This window comes from Polyodon spathula, chromosome 31 (genome assembly GCF_017654505.1).
Source record: "Polyodon spathula isolate WHYD16114869_AA chromosome 31, ASM1765450v1, whole genome shotgun sequence".
Lineage (NCBI taxonomy): Eukaryota > Metazoa > Chordata > Actinopteri > Acipenseriformes > Polyodontidae > Polyodon > Polyodon spathula.
In genome coordinates, this window is record NC_054564.1 from 6,092,025 (window position 1) to 6,107,990 (window position 15,966).

General features: G+C 35.2%; 1 protein-coding gene across 1 annotated transcript in view; it reads right to left on the reverse strand.

Annotated features, from left to right (window-relative positions):
- LOC121303053 (GDNF family receptor alpha-2-like) overlaps positions 1-15,966 on the reverse strand; it is a 78,477-nt gene that overhangs the window by 31,413 nt on the left and 31,098 nt on the right. The gene's annotated exons all lie outside the window — the stretch shown is intronic.

Sequence of the window (15,966 nt, forward strand, 5' to 3'; positions counted from 1 at the left end):
TAAAACATAGTTTGTACTATACTATAGCATATTTCATTAATTAATGCATGATGCTTTTACAATTGATACCAATAAACTGCTAACTGAGAGAATAAATGGCCCATGGAGCAGACACCAATATAATGCTGCAAATCATTATGCGTGGTTTGTCATTGTATGTACTGGACATGATCTCACTGTGTTCACACAAGACAGATCAAAGACAGAACACATGTTCCAGGGATATCGGCTATTTGAACATAAAAGTAAGGATGACCTTAACACACTGCTGGGTAATTCAACTTGATTTTCAAGGGTTGTGATTAAAAGGCAACTGGAAGCTGGAGAAAAAAAAAATGTAAAGACAAAAAAAAACAATGTTTTGTCTTGGGAGTATGCATGAATAATTAAACAGGAATCTTTTCATTTCTCAATGGTCAGCAATTCAGCAGTCTCTCTATAAACACATGCTGTCTATTAGCTTCAACACCGACAGGGATGCAGGCTTATACAGTATATTGGATTGGATTGGAGTTATGAGGTAGCTTGTGTTGTTGTTATAAATAATAACTTTTATAAATCTGTAAGTTGGCTTTAACAATGAAAACTGTTTTGCATCTGCCATTTTAAGCCTTGCAAAAGACAAAAGATTAACCCTTCTTAATGGTGATGTAACCTCATCTCCCACAATCTAAACTGTGCAAATGTACTGCAGGAAACGGCAAATTTCTGTGTAAATGAATGTGAGGAAGGGAGTAGCAGAATGTGTTACAAGGCAATGTACAGGCCGTTGCACACTGGATCCGATAACGCATGCGAATTTAACGTGCGTCTAAACAGGAAAAAAAAAACATTCATGTGCATTCCCTATTGCACCTTGCACACTGAGTCGGTAATTGTCGTACGACGGTGTTGCGTCAAGTTTGGAATCAAAACAAGTTCTATTCAATCCAATTTGACGTGCATTAAAAAATACATTGACCAATGAAAAATGACTGGGAAACCATGTGGAACAGTGACCAGTGAAAAATAACTGGGAAACCATGTGGACTCTTGCAGTTCCCTGAACAAAATGGAAAAACTACTTGTGACGCCAAACAAAAAAGACTTTATGATAAATCCAAGAAAGATTACAAAGAAAACATGTGGTGAGACATTGCTGTGGACTTGGTCGTGAATGATATGTATTATAAAACATTAAATTATGAACTGACAGCATATGGAATTTGTGCAGTAATATTATAAGCATATACTTTTTATTTCAGTTGTAGTCGAGAAAGTAAAGAAACAATGGCCTAACCTGGAGACACATATCAGAGAAAGGGCAACCAAGAGTGGACAGGGCTTAACAGTAAGAAAAGAGGGGCAGTACATGAAATTGATGGAATTCCTGGCTCCATGCACAGAGCATAGAAGGTTATTATGGTAAAGCATTTTCGGTAACTCATTGCTAGCTTCCCAACTTTTAGATATATTTATTACAGGAGCGAGTGTTTGAAAAATGTAATTTTGGTCATACGGTTCCTGTTGCTGTGACAACTGTGTTGTGTAAAATCATATGTTTTTTTAATATTATTATGGTATGTATTGCGTAACGCCATTATTGTAGATCTAGTAGAAACATAATAATTAGCAAACGTTTTAACTTCTATCAGCGTTTGCTGGTCATTAAGTTTATACTACATTTAACATTTTTTAGTGTTCAAAGTTACATAAGAATTAACAACAGAATTGTATTTATATATAAACCACTGAAACTAGGTATATTTACTACAAAGCCTCCACTGCACACCACGCTCTGAAGTACGATATTAACGCATCTACTGTGCAATAGATTAGATTAGAATTCGGATGATGGATGCTACATGATAGAACAGATCCAGTATTGAATGGCTTTTAGTCTGACAAGGAACCTTATATTGATGGAAAGACTTACAAACTTCTCCACTATAGCCCTGTCACATGATAATAAAGGTTGTAGCTGTGTGCAATCAACAAAGATTGTAAGCACATTACAAGAACACTGGCTGTTTTTTGGTCACCTGTACATGGGACCAATGGCCATAAGGCTTCAGATTCACAGAGACGGTTTGGGACAGTTAAGGTGTGTTAACTCGTATCATAATGCATTGAAGTGCCTTTAATCTGTCTCTTCTCTTAAAGATATACGGGACTACAAGCACCACAATGAATTGTGATATGAATAAAATAAAAAAAAAAACACTGTCCCATATTTGTAATTGATTCAGGGTCATTTGTTCAAGAGTGTGCGACAGAAAACACAAGAAATTATAACCATATACATTTTGTTTCAACGATTGACGTAAAGCAACTGCTGCCTTCTGAGTCCAAATATCTAATTTTCTTTCATAAAGTCTTAATTTTGCACTGACCTTTCGAATCTCCTGATGAAAGTGAATGTACAAAGCTTTTTACAAACCGGCTAGGGTGTAATTTCATAGCTGCTTAATTGATTTTCTCGGCTCTGTGTTCTCTGATGAAGAATTTCATTAGATTTAAGGCACAGCCCCAGTTTGGACATAAAGATGCATTGATTTCTATTTATTTATTTATTTTAAATCAGGGCATTTCTTGCAAGATAGTGTTGGCTTTCCATCTTCCAACAGAATATATCTCCTACCCTTAAGTAATTTGTGAACAGCTGCAGTCTATTAAAATTCAATGTGTGTACCATCTACTCTGTATAATAGATCAAATAAATGTACAGTATTATCTAAAGTTACTGGGACCAGGGTTTTTTTTTTTTATGATATTGATTTGTCTGTATGGTCGAACTACTGCAATAAAATAGTATTTTAAATATATACTGCAATGTGATGCACAGTAAAAGCCAGCGATTGAGGGTAGGCTAGTACATTTCCTATGCAAAAATCTAATGGCCTTTCACTGTCATCTTCATTATCCTAATATTAAATTCCTATACTGTTTAATGTGTCTGAATCCTTACCCATTATTTGCCATGCTTACTAACTACTCTTGCAGGAATGGCTTCTGAAAAGTCTGGGGAACAGTCGGGTAAAATCCTCCTAAACAAACATTAGTTCAAACAGTGAAGTGCACAAAAGGGCAAAGATAGTCAACAAAGAGGTAATAATGTTATTTGTTTTGTTTCCTTTTTCATTATGTCCTTTGAATTTACCTTTTAAAACGTTGCCTGTAAATATTTTTCTCCTAAAAACCTTAACATGCTTTGTTAGTTCACCACAAGGGCTTTTCCCACAATTAGTGTAAGGCTAAAGTTGTGAGAGCGACACTAATTTGATTATTAGTGTCACCTCTATGAGCTAACTTGTAATGAAATAAAAACAAACAAACATCAGACTCAGTGCATCTCATTAGCAGCAGTGAATTCAACTAGCCCATCACCATTGTCAGCTGGAAAGCTTGCACAGGTAAGAGTAAAAATAAAAGTGTAATTAGTCTCAATTTCATACCTTTAGTCCTGCTTTGATGACGCAAAAAAAGCTGTTGTGTGGAACTACCTATAGCCATGTTTTAGTGGTCTTTAATAGAGAATATATTCCTTTGAACCAACTGTTAACCAACCTTGAATGAGATTCAAGGGTGTAATGAACATTTAATGCAATATAAAAATTGAAAGCCAAATAGCATGATGATACATGGGTAAGAAATATATTTAATTTTGCACACTATGATATGTGATAGGCTTTCAGCACACCAAACAAGTGTCACTTTCTTTATTTTGAGTTTGTTTTTTTTTTTTTTTTTTTTTTTTTTTTTTAATAGGATTGACTGATCAGATTAAATGATCCATAAGCAAAATTCCTTTAAGTTTCCCAAAGGCTGTCAGACATTCTTCTCTTCTTAGGAAGCCTGTACAGGATTGCTCCCACATTAGAAAGACATTTTCAGACAGACATGATTCCTTCACTGTTTGTAAATTATACCTGTTTCTCTATGCTGACAACTAATTCTCAATACTTGAAGCCTTTCAAGAAGAAACCTTTGGCTTAATCTGTTTAAATGTGGTGGAATTATATATCCCATTATTATTCTGCATTTCTATGCAAGCCTTGGGCATACTTTCACAAAGCAAAGGTCTTGTCCATCTGCTAATGAATAATAATGAAGCAGCGGGCATGCAAATAATGTGAGTGCTCTTCTGTGAATGTGTCATAGGTTACTGCAGGCTTGTGAGTGAGAAGAGAACTGCTGGTGTGCTAAATACACAGGTAATTGGGAGCGTGTATTTTAAGAGAAATTAGCTTCTAATTTCATTTTTTTTTATACTGTCCCAACACCTTTATTATGTTTTCAATCGTTCTGCCGGGTTGGTATTGCAAACACTCAAATGCTATATCCTTTTACTTTTTGACAAGATAGTAAGGTGCTTTCGCCTTGGTTCAGGAGCTGCTCTTTGGTAATTGATTGTTTCCCATAAATAACATAGGCTAGATCTTTATAGAAGTAAGAGTGATTTTTGAATAACATTTCCATGTGTTCTGCTGGCAATACACTGCAAAAACTTTTTTTTTTTATCTAAAGCCTTTATTTTTTTCAGATTTTGCAAAGCTGCATCTGTTCTTTAGCTTTGCTGCCGTAATCGCCAGTTTCTTTACTTTACTGACAGTTGTTGACTATATTGCCCGAGGCCTAGAATGACATTTACAGTATCTCTGCAAAAACTTCACTGGCTTGCTAATCTACCCTTTCCACCTGCAGAAGCCAAATATCACAAGCACAGTGAAACCAAGTGCGTGAAAGGCCAACAAGTAGAAGATATGTTATATAAGGATTTTACTCTATAAAACTGGACAACAAAAACTTTGAAAAGAAATTGCTGCATGACTTTTTTTTTTAATGTATTACGCCAATTTTCTTTCTTTTTTTTTCTGTCTGACAATGCCGTTGTTCTATCTGGCTTTGCTTAAAATTATTCTTTTGGATTTTGATTGTTGAAGCCCAATTCCATTGACGGGAATCAAGCTGTGCTCTGTACTTCCGATGCACAGCCAAGAAGCTGGTAATAAATAACTGATAGTCCCTGTTGTACCTTCTGTATTTAATATTAACAAACATGATAGCTGCTGATGCTTTGAAGCCACAGATTCCCAGAGGTTTCTTTTCCCTGACCTGGTTCAGGTTTTTTGTTTTCCTCTCCTGAGTGCTAGCGGTCCACACTGGCACCAAAGAGAGCGAGTATAGGTGGGCCGAATGGCCTTTTCTCATTTTTGAATTTCTTATGCATTCCTGTCCACAAAGTAACAATCCAATGGATTTGGGTATTATTATTCACTGTTCGTCCATATATTTAAAATATTATCCAATTTTACATACATACATAAATTTATCTTCTTACCAATATATGCACCTGTTTTTTCCTCAAATTAAGTCTTATTTTAATGTTACTTAGCTTGTAAAATAAAACAAAATGTGAAAATATGCTTCAGTCTGCTATTATCCAATAAACATGTAGACTGATATGAAAATTATAAATCTACATTATTCTAAAGGTTAAAGCAACAAACCAAACCAACGGCACTGTAAATATTTCTATAAACCAGGCATTAATCCAATAATCTATCTCTGAACCTGTTCATTATAATATATATGTTTTTTTTATTATTATTTTAGCTCAAAGCTTGTGCAGATTTTCTAATTTTCCAAAATGTATCGCAATTGTTTTCAAAAGGAGCTCATAACGTAATAAGCGTACGGTTGAAGCTCATGATACAAGAAGATATAAGATCTGTTAACATTTGTCCTTCTGCAGATGTCAATATTAAACAATAAGAAAAAGGGTACATGAAGAGATTATCATGTAGCAGGACATTCATTCATTACTGTCATCATGGTGAATTGATCTTTGTGTCAGTTCTGAAAATGACACACACAAATTCATGCAAATTCATTGAAGCAGTTATTTTATTCTTTAAACAAGGGCAATTCATAACCTTTGTTGCATTAGTATTGACATAACTGGATATATATATATATATCATATATATATATATATATACACACACACACACACACACACACACACACACACATACTCCCAGTGCAGTGGCAGGGTACCGTGATATTAAACAGTCCTAGACCACCTCAGCATTGAATGCAGATCTTTTGGTATCACTTCACATTAAGTGTCCCTAATTGCTGTGTATTTACATAGTAGTTACTTAGTAAATACATGTGCACTTACACATAATTACAATGTTAATATGTATAGTTACAATGTGCTTAACATTTAAATATTTTTGCGCGTTAAATACAAGTACACAATTGTATCAGAAAACAATTAAGTTCATTTAGGGCTAGTGATAGGATTAGGATTATGGTTATAACATGCAAAAAAAATGTACCCATTAAGCACATTGTAACTGTGAGTAATAACATTGCAATTATGAGTAAGTACATGTGTATTTACTAACTACTATGTAAATACACAGTAATTAGAGACACTTAATGTAGTGTTACCAATCATTTATAGCTACTGTTATACCAAGTTGATAGTAGTTGACTGCAGTGGGAAGGTAAGAATTCGCACATGCCAACTATCCAGGTAATAACCCATAAGCATTAGGGTTATTTAGAAACTAATCAACTATTTCAAATATAGACATTCTTTTTTAATGTGCCATGATCATCTTCCATGTGGTAGTACCCAAAAAGAGTGTCCTGACTGGGTTATAAAAAGAAAAAATAAACCACTAACCACTAAAAAATAATTATTTTAAGTCTTGCCAATGAAGGTTGGACAGTGGTATAAACTGAGGCGAGCATAAACAGTGGCGGATCTTAAAATGTATAAACATGATTTTTTTTTTTACCTGTTAACATATTACTTTTTTTTTTTATGCATGTTAATATATTGCTCAATAGATTAATTGGATTAATTTAGAGTTACATAACGGTAGTATTTAGATCCACTAATTTTTATTAAAACAAACCTTATAAAATAGTAGCTGAGCCCTGCACTTCTGTCACAGCTACTATCCACATGTCTCAATAAGTTGATAAAACTGTGTTCGCCACTTTTTGTTGGTGTTCATTTATTTTTTATCATAAATTGTCAATGGATTCTCTGTTTTGAATCTGATCTTTTTAAGAATTGTCTTGGATTTTAAAAGCATGATTTCTCAACATGAGAAGTTAACAAAGGGTGGGTGATGGGAGCCCGCTGACCTCTCAGAAGGGAGATAGGAGAAAGGGGGCTTGGTCTTTAAGAATCTGTTAGCCAATAGGAGCAGGCTGAACCTCCCCTCTAGAATTACAGTAAACCTCCAATTGATTGGTTCTAGATTATTTTTGTTAAACGCACACAGGGGTGTGAAATATACAAAAAAACCTTGTAAAATACCTGTGTGATGTAAGACTTTTACTGATATTGCTGTTATGAGACGTATAAGACATTCTATGACCTTCTGCCCCTGCTCTTGCTACCCCTGCCCTGTGGATAAACTCGATTCCCAGTCTCCAGTGCCAAAGACCAAGTACTTTTCAAAAAGGAAATAAAATCATCACAACAAAAAAGTAAATGTTGTGGAAAAAAGAAAGTGCCGCGGCAGTCAAGAGCAGGAGATTTAAGAGGGAAGGGCGCTGCTTGGGTTATAAACCTTTACTTAAAAAGAAAGAAAAAAGCCTGGACCTAAGAACTTCAGTGTGTCAGGGGAGAGGTTGACAAGCTGCTAGGAAGGCAGAAATGTCAGTGGTGCTACCTGCAGTGAAATAAGTGTGAAAGCTCAGCCGTCCCTCTGTGAGACTCAGTGCAGCATGCTGCCTCTCTGTGATGAATTGAACCCGGAAAATTAAAGCTCCTGCATCAATTTTGACCACATGCAGCTGTTAATTTAGGTCATTAGTTGTTCAGTATTAGAAAAAGGAGTTTATAGCACTAGCCCTGTGGCAGGGCAGAAATAGTGTGTTTTGTTTACGCGATGTAAACACAGTTTGATTACTGTGAATTTCAGTTTAGCAGGGAAGGGGTTAATTCAATCCCTGCCAGACCCACATGCGGAATGTGGCTGGGTCTTGATTGATTAATTGATGGTCAATCAAGCCACAGCCACATGGCATCAGAAAGAACCAGGGCCGTTTAGAGAGAAGAAAACTGCTCAGCTTGAACAGCAAAGAGTGTTTGTTTAACCCTTTTTTTATTTGTTCCTGGGTTTTGTTTGTTCCCATGTTTATTTTGTTGTGCATTAATAAATGTGCATCACAGTGCTTAAACTGCAGCTTTCAGCCTCTTGGTCTAGTTCCTGCCAGTAACCAGCCTTGGCCACAATGTTATCCTGACACAAGACCATTATCTGAGTAACTTAAAAAAAACTGCTTTGCACGCTGGGGCTTGAAACAAGGCTCTAGTACTTGTTAAACACTACCGCTTGGAGGCCTTTCAAGAACTTGAAGCATAGCTGCAGGTGAACATAAACAGAAATTTTTGTGTGTTCAGAAAAAAAAAAAAACAGACACCTGCTGCAAGTATAGAAATGGAGCCTTGTCTTTGATCCCCTTTTCTAAGCTGTTTCGCTCACCTGCAATCGAACCGTCCTTTGTGTACAGTCACGCTAATAGTATACTTGGGTATACGCTGTTTTTGTTTCTTTTAAACTGTTCTCTTACCTTTTATATTATTGACATTACTAAATGGTGTGTTTTAGATTGGCATAATGTGTTTTGCATTTCAGTTCAGGAGCTGCTTTTCAGTTCCAGTTACCTTCCAGTTTCATGCTTGCTAGATCAGGCTAAGTTTCTTTTGGCAATGAAAAACCTGGTTACAAATACCTATGGCAGGCAACCAGAGCGCTAAACTCAAGTGCAGGGACCTTAATACAGACACAGTATTTAAGTACTGTAAAGATTACCTGCAGACATCATATAAAGGTAAGGGGGGGTAACTAAAAAATATGAAAAAGTATGGCCAAATTCAAAAACAACTGACTAGTTTGGCTTCTCAGGAGGGTACAGACACACACACACACACACACACACACACACTAAGAAAAAGGATCTTAATTTACTCTGAAGGAGCTTGGTAGGCTGGAGGTTAAATCACGTCCCAGTTTGTAATTCTGCTTGGTTTTATGAGTTGGCTGTGGTTCTAATAGGACGTTTAATTAACACACAGAGATTTGTTTTCTGTACAACAGGGTCCATCTGCAAGATAAAATTCAGCTGAGATGTACTGTTTCAAATGTGTTATTTTGTCAAAGGCAATCCATTATTTTAAATCCCAAACTACAAAATACTCAATAGTGATATATGTAGTAATACTAAAATAAACGTAATACGGTTTACTTCTTTTTGGATTATATGAGAAACGTTTCGATAGTGTCTTCAATATTGCAATGAGGAGCTGTATTTAACTTTGTATAGGTGTGAATGTGATCAATGTTAGCTAGATATTGTTTGTCAAGTAGGGAGGAGAAGAGAAATGCAGGATTACAAAGTGAAAAATGTATAGGTAAGAGAAAAGTTGAATATTTATTTAAGTGGGAAATATTGTTTGTACAAACTGTGAGATACAACAATGTGAAAAAAAAAAACTAATTGCAACACTAATTACAACCTTTTAGTATTACTTGAATATTTAACATTGTTGAAATAAAGCCTTCGCTGTGTTTTACATACTGTACCTTTACAGGCAAAACCCCACAAAGGAGCGTCACTAATAATATTCTCTTCAGGAACTTTCAGAATTGTTGTAATGGAACCTGGCCTTTGTTCTGGGTTTTAAAGAAAGTTTCTTCCTGGTATCTAATCACTTCCTGAGTGACAAGTCACATGACCTGATTGTAGCTAGCCCATTGGGTGAGTTGAACAATTGAACAACTTGCAAAGTTTCTGAAATATCTGTAAGGAATATAAGGCAAAGAACCAGAATGACTTCAACAGAAAAGAAGGGGCACCAGCGATGTTAGTTCTAGTGCTAATGAAGAGTGGAAATTGATTTCATACTGTGGTTAACATTCCTTTAACATTGCTTAATTATAAATGTAATTAAATGTAGTGTTGAGTGTATGATATATTACTGGTATTTAAATGTGAAGAAAAAAATTGTAAAGAAGTCAATATACCAATATACCAAAATACCAAAACCAATATACACAGTCTTGAGCTTCAATTGCATACTGTGATACAATTAAGAAGTTTCTTTCACTTGTATAATATTCTTAAAGTCTATGAAGAAATTATATTGACATCAGCCCCTACACAAGCTTATTAGAAGTAGAAAAGTAGCATTCAGCAGGCAATATAAGTTCAATCTGACCTTGTTGTCCCCTAACCATAGTAGAAGACGTCCAGTTTCTTCAAACATCCAGACCTTCCCTCTGGCCTCTTGATGCATATCGAGGGCTCAGAACCAAAGGGGAGTAAGGGACATTTTTGTAAAAATGGCATATTATATCTCAAATTAAAGCTCTTGATGAGATCTATTTAGTGCCAAAAGGACACAACTGAAATGACAAACTGCATTGAATAAATCGAGAAAGTAATAAAGACACAACTGCAAAATCGAGGTAAACTTAGTGCCAGGAGGGCATAGCTAGCACACTTACTTGTTGCATTGTGGGATGGCTTCGTGACAACTCAGTTAAATCAAGGATTCAAGCAATGAATTCACTACAGAATAAGAACCAGATCATGTCAATTGTAGAAAATCTTGTAAATTCTATTTTATTAGTATTTTATAAGTATAATTTATGAAATATGACGGTATGTGTGAACATTTGTATTTTAAAGATGCATATTGATTTATTAATTGTTATTACATTGAAGAAAAACAAGTCTGGGATAGAACTAGTGAAGAAAACCACACTTTTATCTGCAGTGGGTATTCATTTCAGTGTGTTATTATGGAAAATCTAACTTTAAAACATAATTTCTGGTGCTATTCTTACTTTTTGATAGTGTGAATGTACTAATAAATGGCAATTGAACACAAACAATCAAAATGTATTTTTTCTCTCCTGTAAAATTATGAAAATGTCACTTACGCCTCTCTCGTTCTAAACATTTGATATTTTAAGTTACAAAAAAAGGTCGATTTTTCAATACATTCCAAGGTCGTCTGAGCATAGAAAACAAGAATTCCTTTCAGTGTTCGACGGTCAACCATGCACTAATAGAAGCCTGTTATTATGACTCTGTTAATAGTTTGGATACAGCTTTACATAAAGCATTTGAATGGTTTCATATATTGATCAAATATATTTTTGCAGCATCGGGGTACAGAGGTTTCCCCAAAAAAGAGCTGCCATATTAACTTGCATGTTTGTTTAAATAGTTAATTACATCAATTGATGGAAACATATAAAACATTAATTTAAAAAAAAAAAAAAACAGAATTTCTTTATTTGTAAGCCTTGGCCATTTGGTTTACTCAGGGGGAAAAAATAATATTGTACCAGATTGAAGAAATCAGCCCTTCAGGACATAGACCATGTTCCTTGATATATGCAAAACACAAAAAGGGGCTTTTTGGAATGCACTAATCAGTAGAAACAGCCAGGCTCAGGTAAAATAAATATGCTGTTTGTAAGACAATGCATGACACAACTGGGTCATTTCCACCTATGCTTTACTGACCCTGCATTGCCACTTGAGGCAAATGCTTTTTGAGTTTCATTTTCATATTTCAGCCTTGAGTTTCTGTGCCTTGCAGGAGAAAAAGCAAAGGTTTTAAATGAATTTATTTTGTGTGATTTCACGTCTATGTAAAAAGCCTACTTTTTATTGTATGCATTTTCTTTTATCTATTTTACTGGTTTAATATCTTATTTTGAGTAAACAGCTGTTCTTGCTGGAATAGTGATGTTATCAGAAAGGAAAAATAAAAAAGATAAAAACCACATAATACTGGATATTAAACAAGTGAAAACAAAGATTAAGAAAATGTACTACTCACCCAATCAAAACACCACTGTATGGTTCAAATATAAATGAAATTATTGTATTGTAGTTAGAATCTGTTAGAAGAAACAATTTCTTAAGGGATACTATAAAGTGGTGCTTCTATCAGACAGACAAAAAAATACAAAACTCTTGTCATAGCACTGCACTTTGGGGTATATGACCATTCCTCAACACTTAGCACCTCAAATTCCTTCAAGGAAATATGTGTTTTAGAAATCTGCTGTGAAGCCTTTTACAGCTGCATTACTAGTGTGAAATTTTCATAACCCAATTACGAATCCTCCTGTTTTCTTCTCGGGGTGGGGGAGGGAAGGGGAAGGGAGCAGGTGTGGAACTAGGACTGGGTAATTGGCATCATACTTCCTTCAGATGGAACTCAAAGGATGAGCCTTATTACAAAGAAACAGATCTGAAATGCAGAACATTCTTACACATTTGCGGTATAAACATATTCCAATGCTGTACTGAGATTTATATAAAAATTATAACAGAAAAAGTAAGAAGGAATTCATCTTTATCATCCTTGGCAATGCTACCAAGCCACCCCAGCCCCTTTATAGCTGCCTACACAAGCAGGTGCATTGTTAAAACAAACTGAAGCATGTGACCCAACACAGGGGAAATGGTAGCTGGTGTTTGGGAGGCGGGGTTCTGTGCTCAATCCTCAAGCAAATGAACTCAATTCTTCTAATGTGACAGATAGATTGACCCATTGTCAGGGCTGCTGTCGATTCAGGCAAGTTTAATAACCTTGCCCTGGCCCTGCAGCGCTGCTTCTGTGATTTCTGCATTCATATGCATCACTAACAGCAGTCTGGAATGACATTGAAAAACAAGCAGGGGGGAACTATGCTTTATTCCCCTAAGAAAGACCTTGTTGGAAATTAATGTCTATCCTGGTCAGGCCTCCTAGTTAGCTGGTTTTAAATCAGTCATGTTGGTTTACAAGAGCCCCAACTCCCCAATGTGTATTTAGAAGTGGAGTGTCCCATTCAAGATTCAGTGGGTTTGAAAGGACTACAATTCGCAGTCTTTGGCAGAAGCACGTGCAGTCAAAATTAATATAAATTGTCCTATAAGATGTTACGCAAGGGTTTCGATATTCACATGCTAGGTCTAATGAGACGTCTATATCAGATACAGGATTCCACAGATTATACTAACCAGGTGGTAGATTGTAAGGGATGTCTTATAAAGTACATATGTTTCAGCTCAACCAAGCTTCAGTAGTCATTATTATTCTACCAATAGTTCCTGCATGTTTGCATTTTTGCATTTTCTTATTCAGCTATAATTGATGGCCTTTTCTACCTTTACTGTTCCAGTAATGCTTATCTGAGCATATAAAGTGCGGGTGTGTACGTAGAGGTTTGACTATGAATGCTAGAGCTGCTCTTTAGCTCTACTTGCATGCCAAAGACATGGAATGTGCAGCCAATGTTTCTTTGTGTTAGTAAGCGGCAGCTGTGTATTGCTAAGCAATACAAAGTTTTAAAAGTGTGTCTAAAATGCATATTGCACAGATGTGATGGGTAATGTGGATAAGCGTATTACCTATTTTGTATAACAGGCAATAATTTCAGCTACTGTATAATACACAATAGAAATATGTTGCCTCTTTTGCAAATTATTTATTACATTAGGCGTATTTCCCAAACTTTATTTGTTAAAGACACCTCATGACATCACGGCCGAGGACCTCTACCCAAATAACCCACAGAAATGTGAAATCTGATCACCCCTGTTTTGATGGCTAATGGAACCCGAAGTTAGCTCAATAGAAAATTAAGATCATACTAACGTAAATGATTGTATGATAGAGCTGATGGAATAGTAAAAAAGTGTTACATTTGGAAAACAGAAATCTTAAACTCTAAATAACAGTGTTCAGTAAATCATTGCCCTGAATTTGGGAACATTGGGAACATTATTTTTCAATGGGGTATGTACCCAGAAACCATCTTGTGGGACTGTTTTGTTTCCATTAGGATAACAACATATAAATATGTAATACCGAAATACATATCTTCTGTATTAAGGGCAGCTAAATACTGATGTTCTGTGCAAAAAGCACCTCCCCTTGGAATACAGAACTGTTCCCCACATCAGTGGAGCAGAGACATGTTTAAACGTTCTATTCTTGATTCTTGTCAGTTCAGAGCAGGATAAAATTATATTCAGCGATAATATATCTTATCTAAAGTTCAATAAAAACACCTTCCACAGTTGGGCCTTAGAGTACTTATTAAAGATAATGCATACAGTAATAAACTGACTTCCCAGTATTGATGAGAGACACAATATGATAATATGTAAATTTATAACAGCTAAAATAGATATATATCTATATATATATATTATAACGATTTTTCTATATATTTATAAGAGCTAGAAAAGATAATGGATGACATCTTTTATCTGAAAGTGCACCACTGTAGAGTCTTTAATTAACAATCAGCGATAGTAGGATTGCAGATGGTCGTGTAAAGTTAACTGCTGCTACATTTTTGTACCTTCTTACTTGTCACCAATTTGTCCATAAAGAGGTGTTTGTTTGTTTGTTTGTCTGTTTTTTAATGTAATTAAATTAATTAAGGGAAATGTCTTTTATATAAGCCTCTCTATTGTGGGAGTGAGCAGTGATGTCTTTATTTAAAAAAAAAAAAAAAAACCTTTGAATGAAAAGCAAACAGAAAAGTGAAAGCTGTAAAAAGTCACACTATATTTGGGTCGTACAAAGGTTCAGAGTTCTGTACTGTAGCTATGTAGAGAATGGTGAGTCATCTATACACATTGTTTCCAGCAGGGGGGGTCGGGGGGGGGGGCTGCTCACAATGAGTCTGGTAACCGTGATGCATGTACACCCACGTATAAAAATACAATCAAAAGCTTTCCATGTGTAATGATTCATTTTCATTTAGAGTGTTGCTTGCATTCATCTCAATGTTTTTCCCTTTGCGAACATTGCATTCAGGGCTGGCTGCTAAATCAATGGCAGGAATTATTTCTAATTTGCTAAAGAAAAGTAACAAACAGTACCAAGCGTCGTGTGACTCCCCTATATATATATATATATATATATATATATATATATATATATATATATATATATATATATATATATATATATATATATATAATGAGGCATATTGAATTCAAGGATTACAAACCAGATTAATTCAAATGACTACATCTCTATTTTCAGGCCAAATGGATTTTAATTAAATAGCCTGCAGAGTGTTATTTGTCAGATGTGTGCAGTTAGTAGACCCACATCAATCAGTATTTACAGATTTGCAAATTACTCAACGATTACCATTTTTTATTATTAGTTTATTTATTTTTTTTTTTAATTAAATTTAGGACAATTTGTCCAATTGTGTTCCCTCACCCACAAAAGCACAGGACAACTGAAGGTAAGTTGCTTTCTTCCGGTCCCACCACCAAGCCGATCACCTGTTTGCACCCAGGTACTCAGCAGAGCCCCTATTGTCAGCGCTGTTATCAGCCCAAAGCTTGTCAGATCTGATGTCTTGTCCATCAAGACTGAAACTGATTTGTCTGTCATATTAAAGTAACTGTAACTAAGACCCTGTTCACACTGCTGTGCTGGCTCAAGGCCTCCTCAGGGATCACTTTAGGGGTGCCAGATATTTCGGTCTGCAACCCAGTTCACATTTGTGATTCAGGGCACCTTTATGTGTTCACATATGTGACTGACAACCAGGCCTAAAAGCAGGCCATTCTAGCCTGCACAATGGAAGAGCTATCGGGATATACAGTATTCTTTGATTTGTAGCAGAAGTATCTTATTAATATATTTTTTTCAATGCAGCACATGGTACATATTAAAAACTATATATATATATATATATATATATATATATATATATATATATATATATATATATATATATATATATATATATATAAAATAACTATTTATATATAGACTATTTTGACTTATTGTTAAGGTGCATCAACAATCTTAATATTTGTGGATGAGAGCAGTGTTTTATGTGTGTGTAAAAGCAAGCAGATAAAAGAATTGATCGGCATTTTAATGTAAAGACATACACTTCTGTA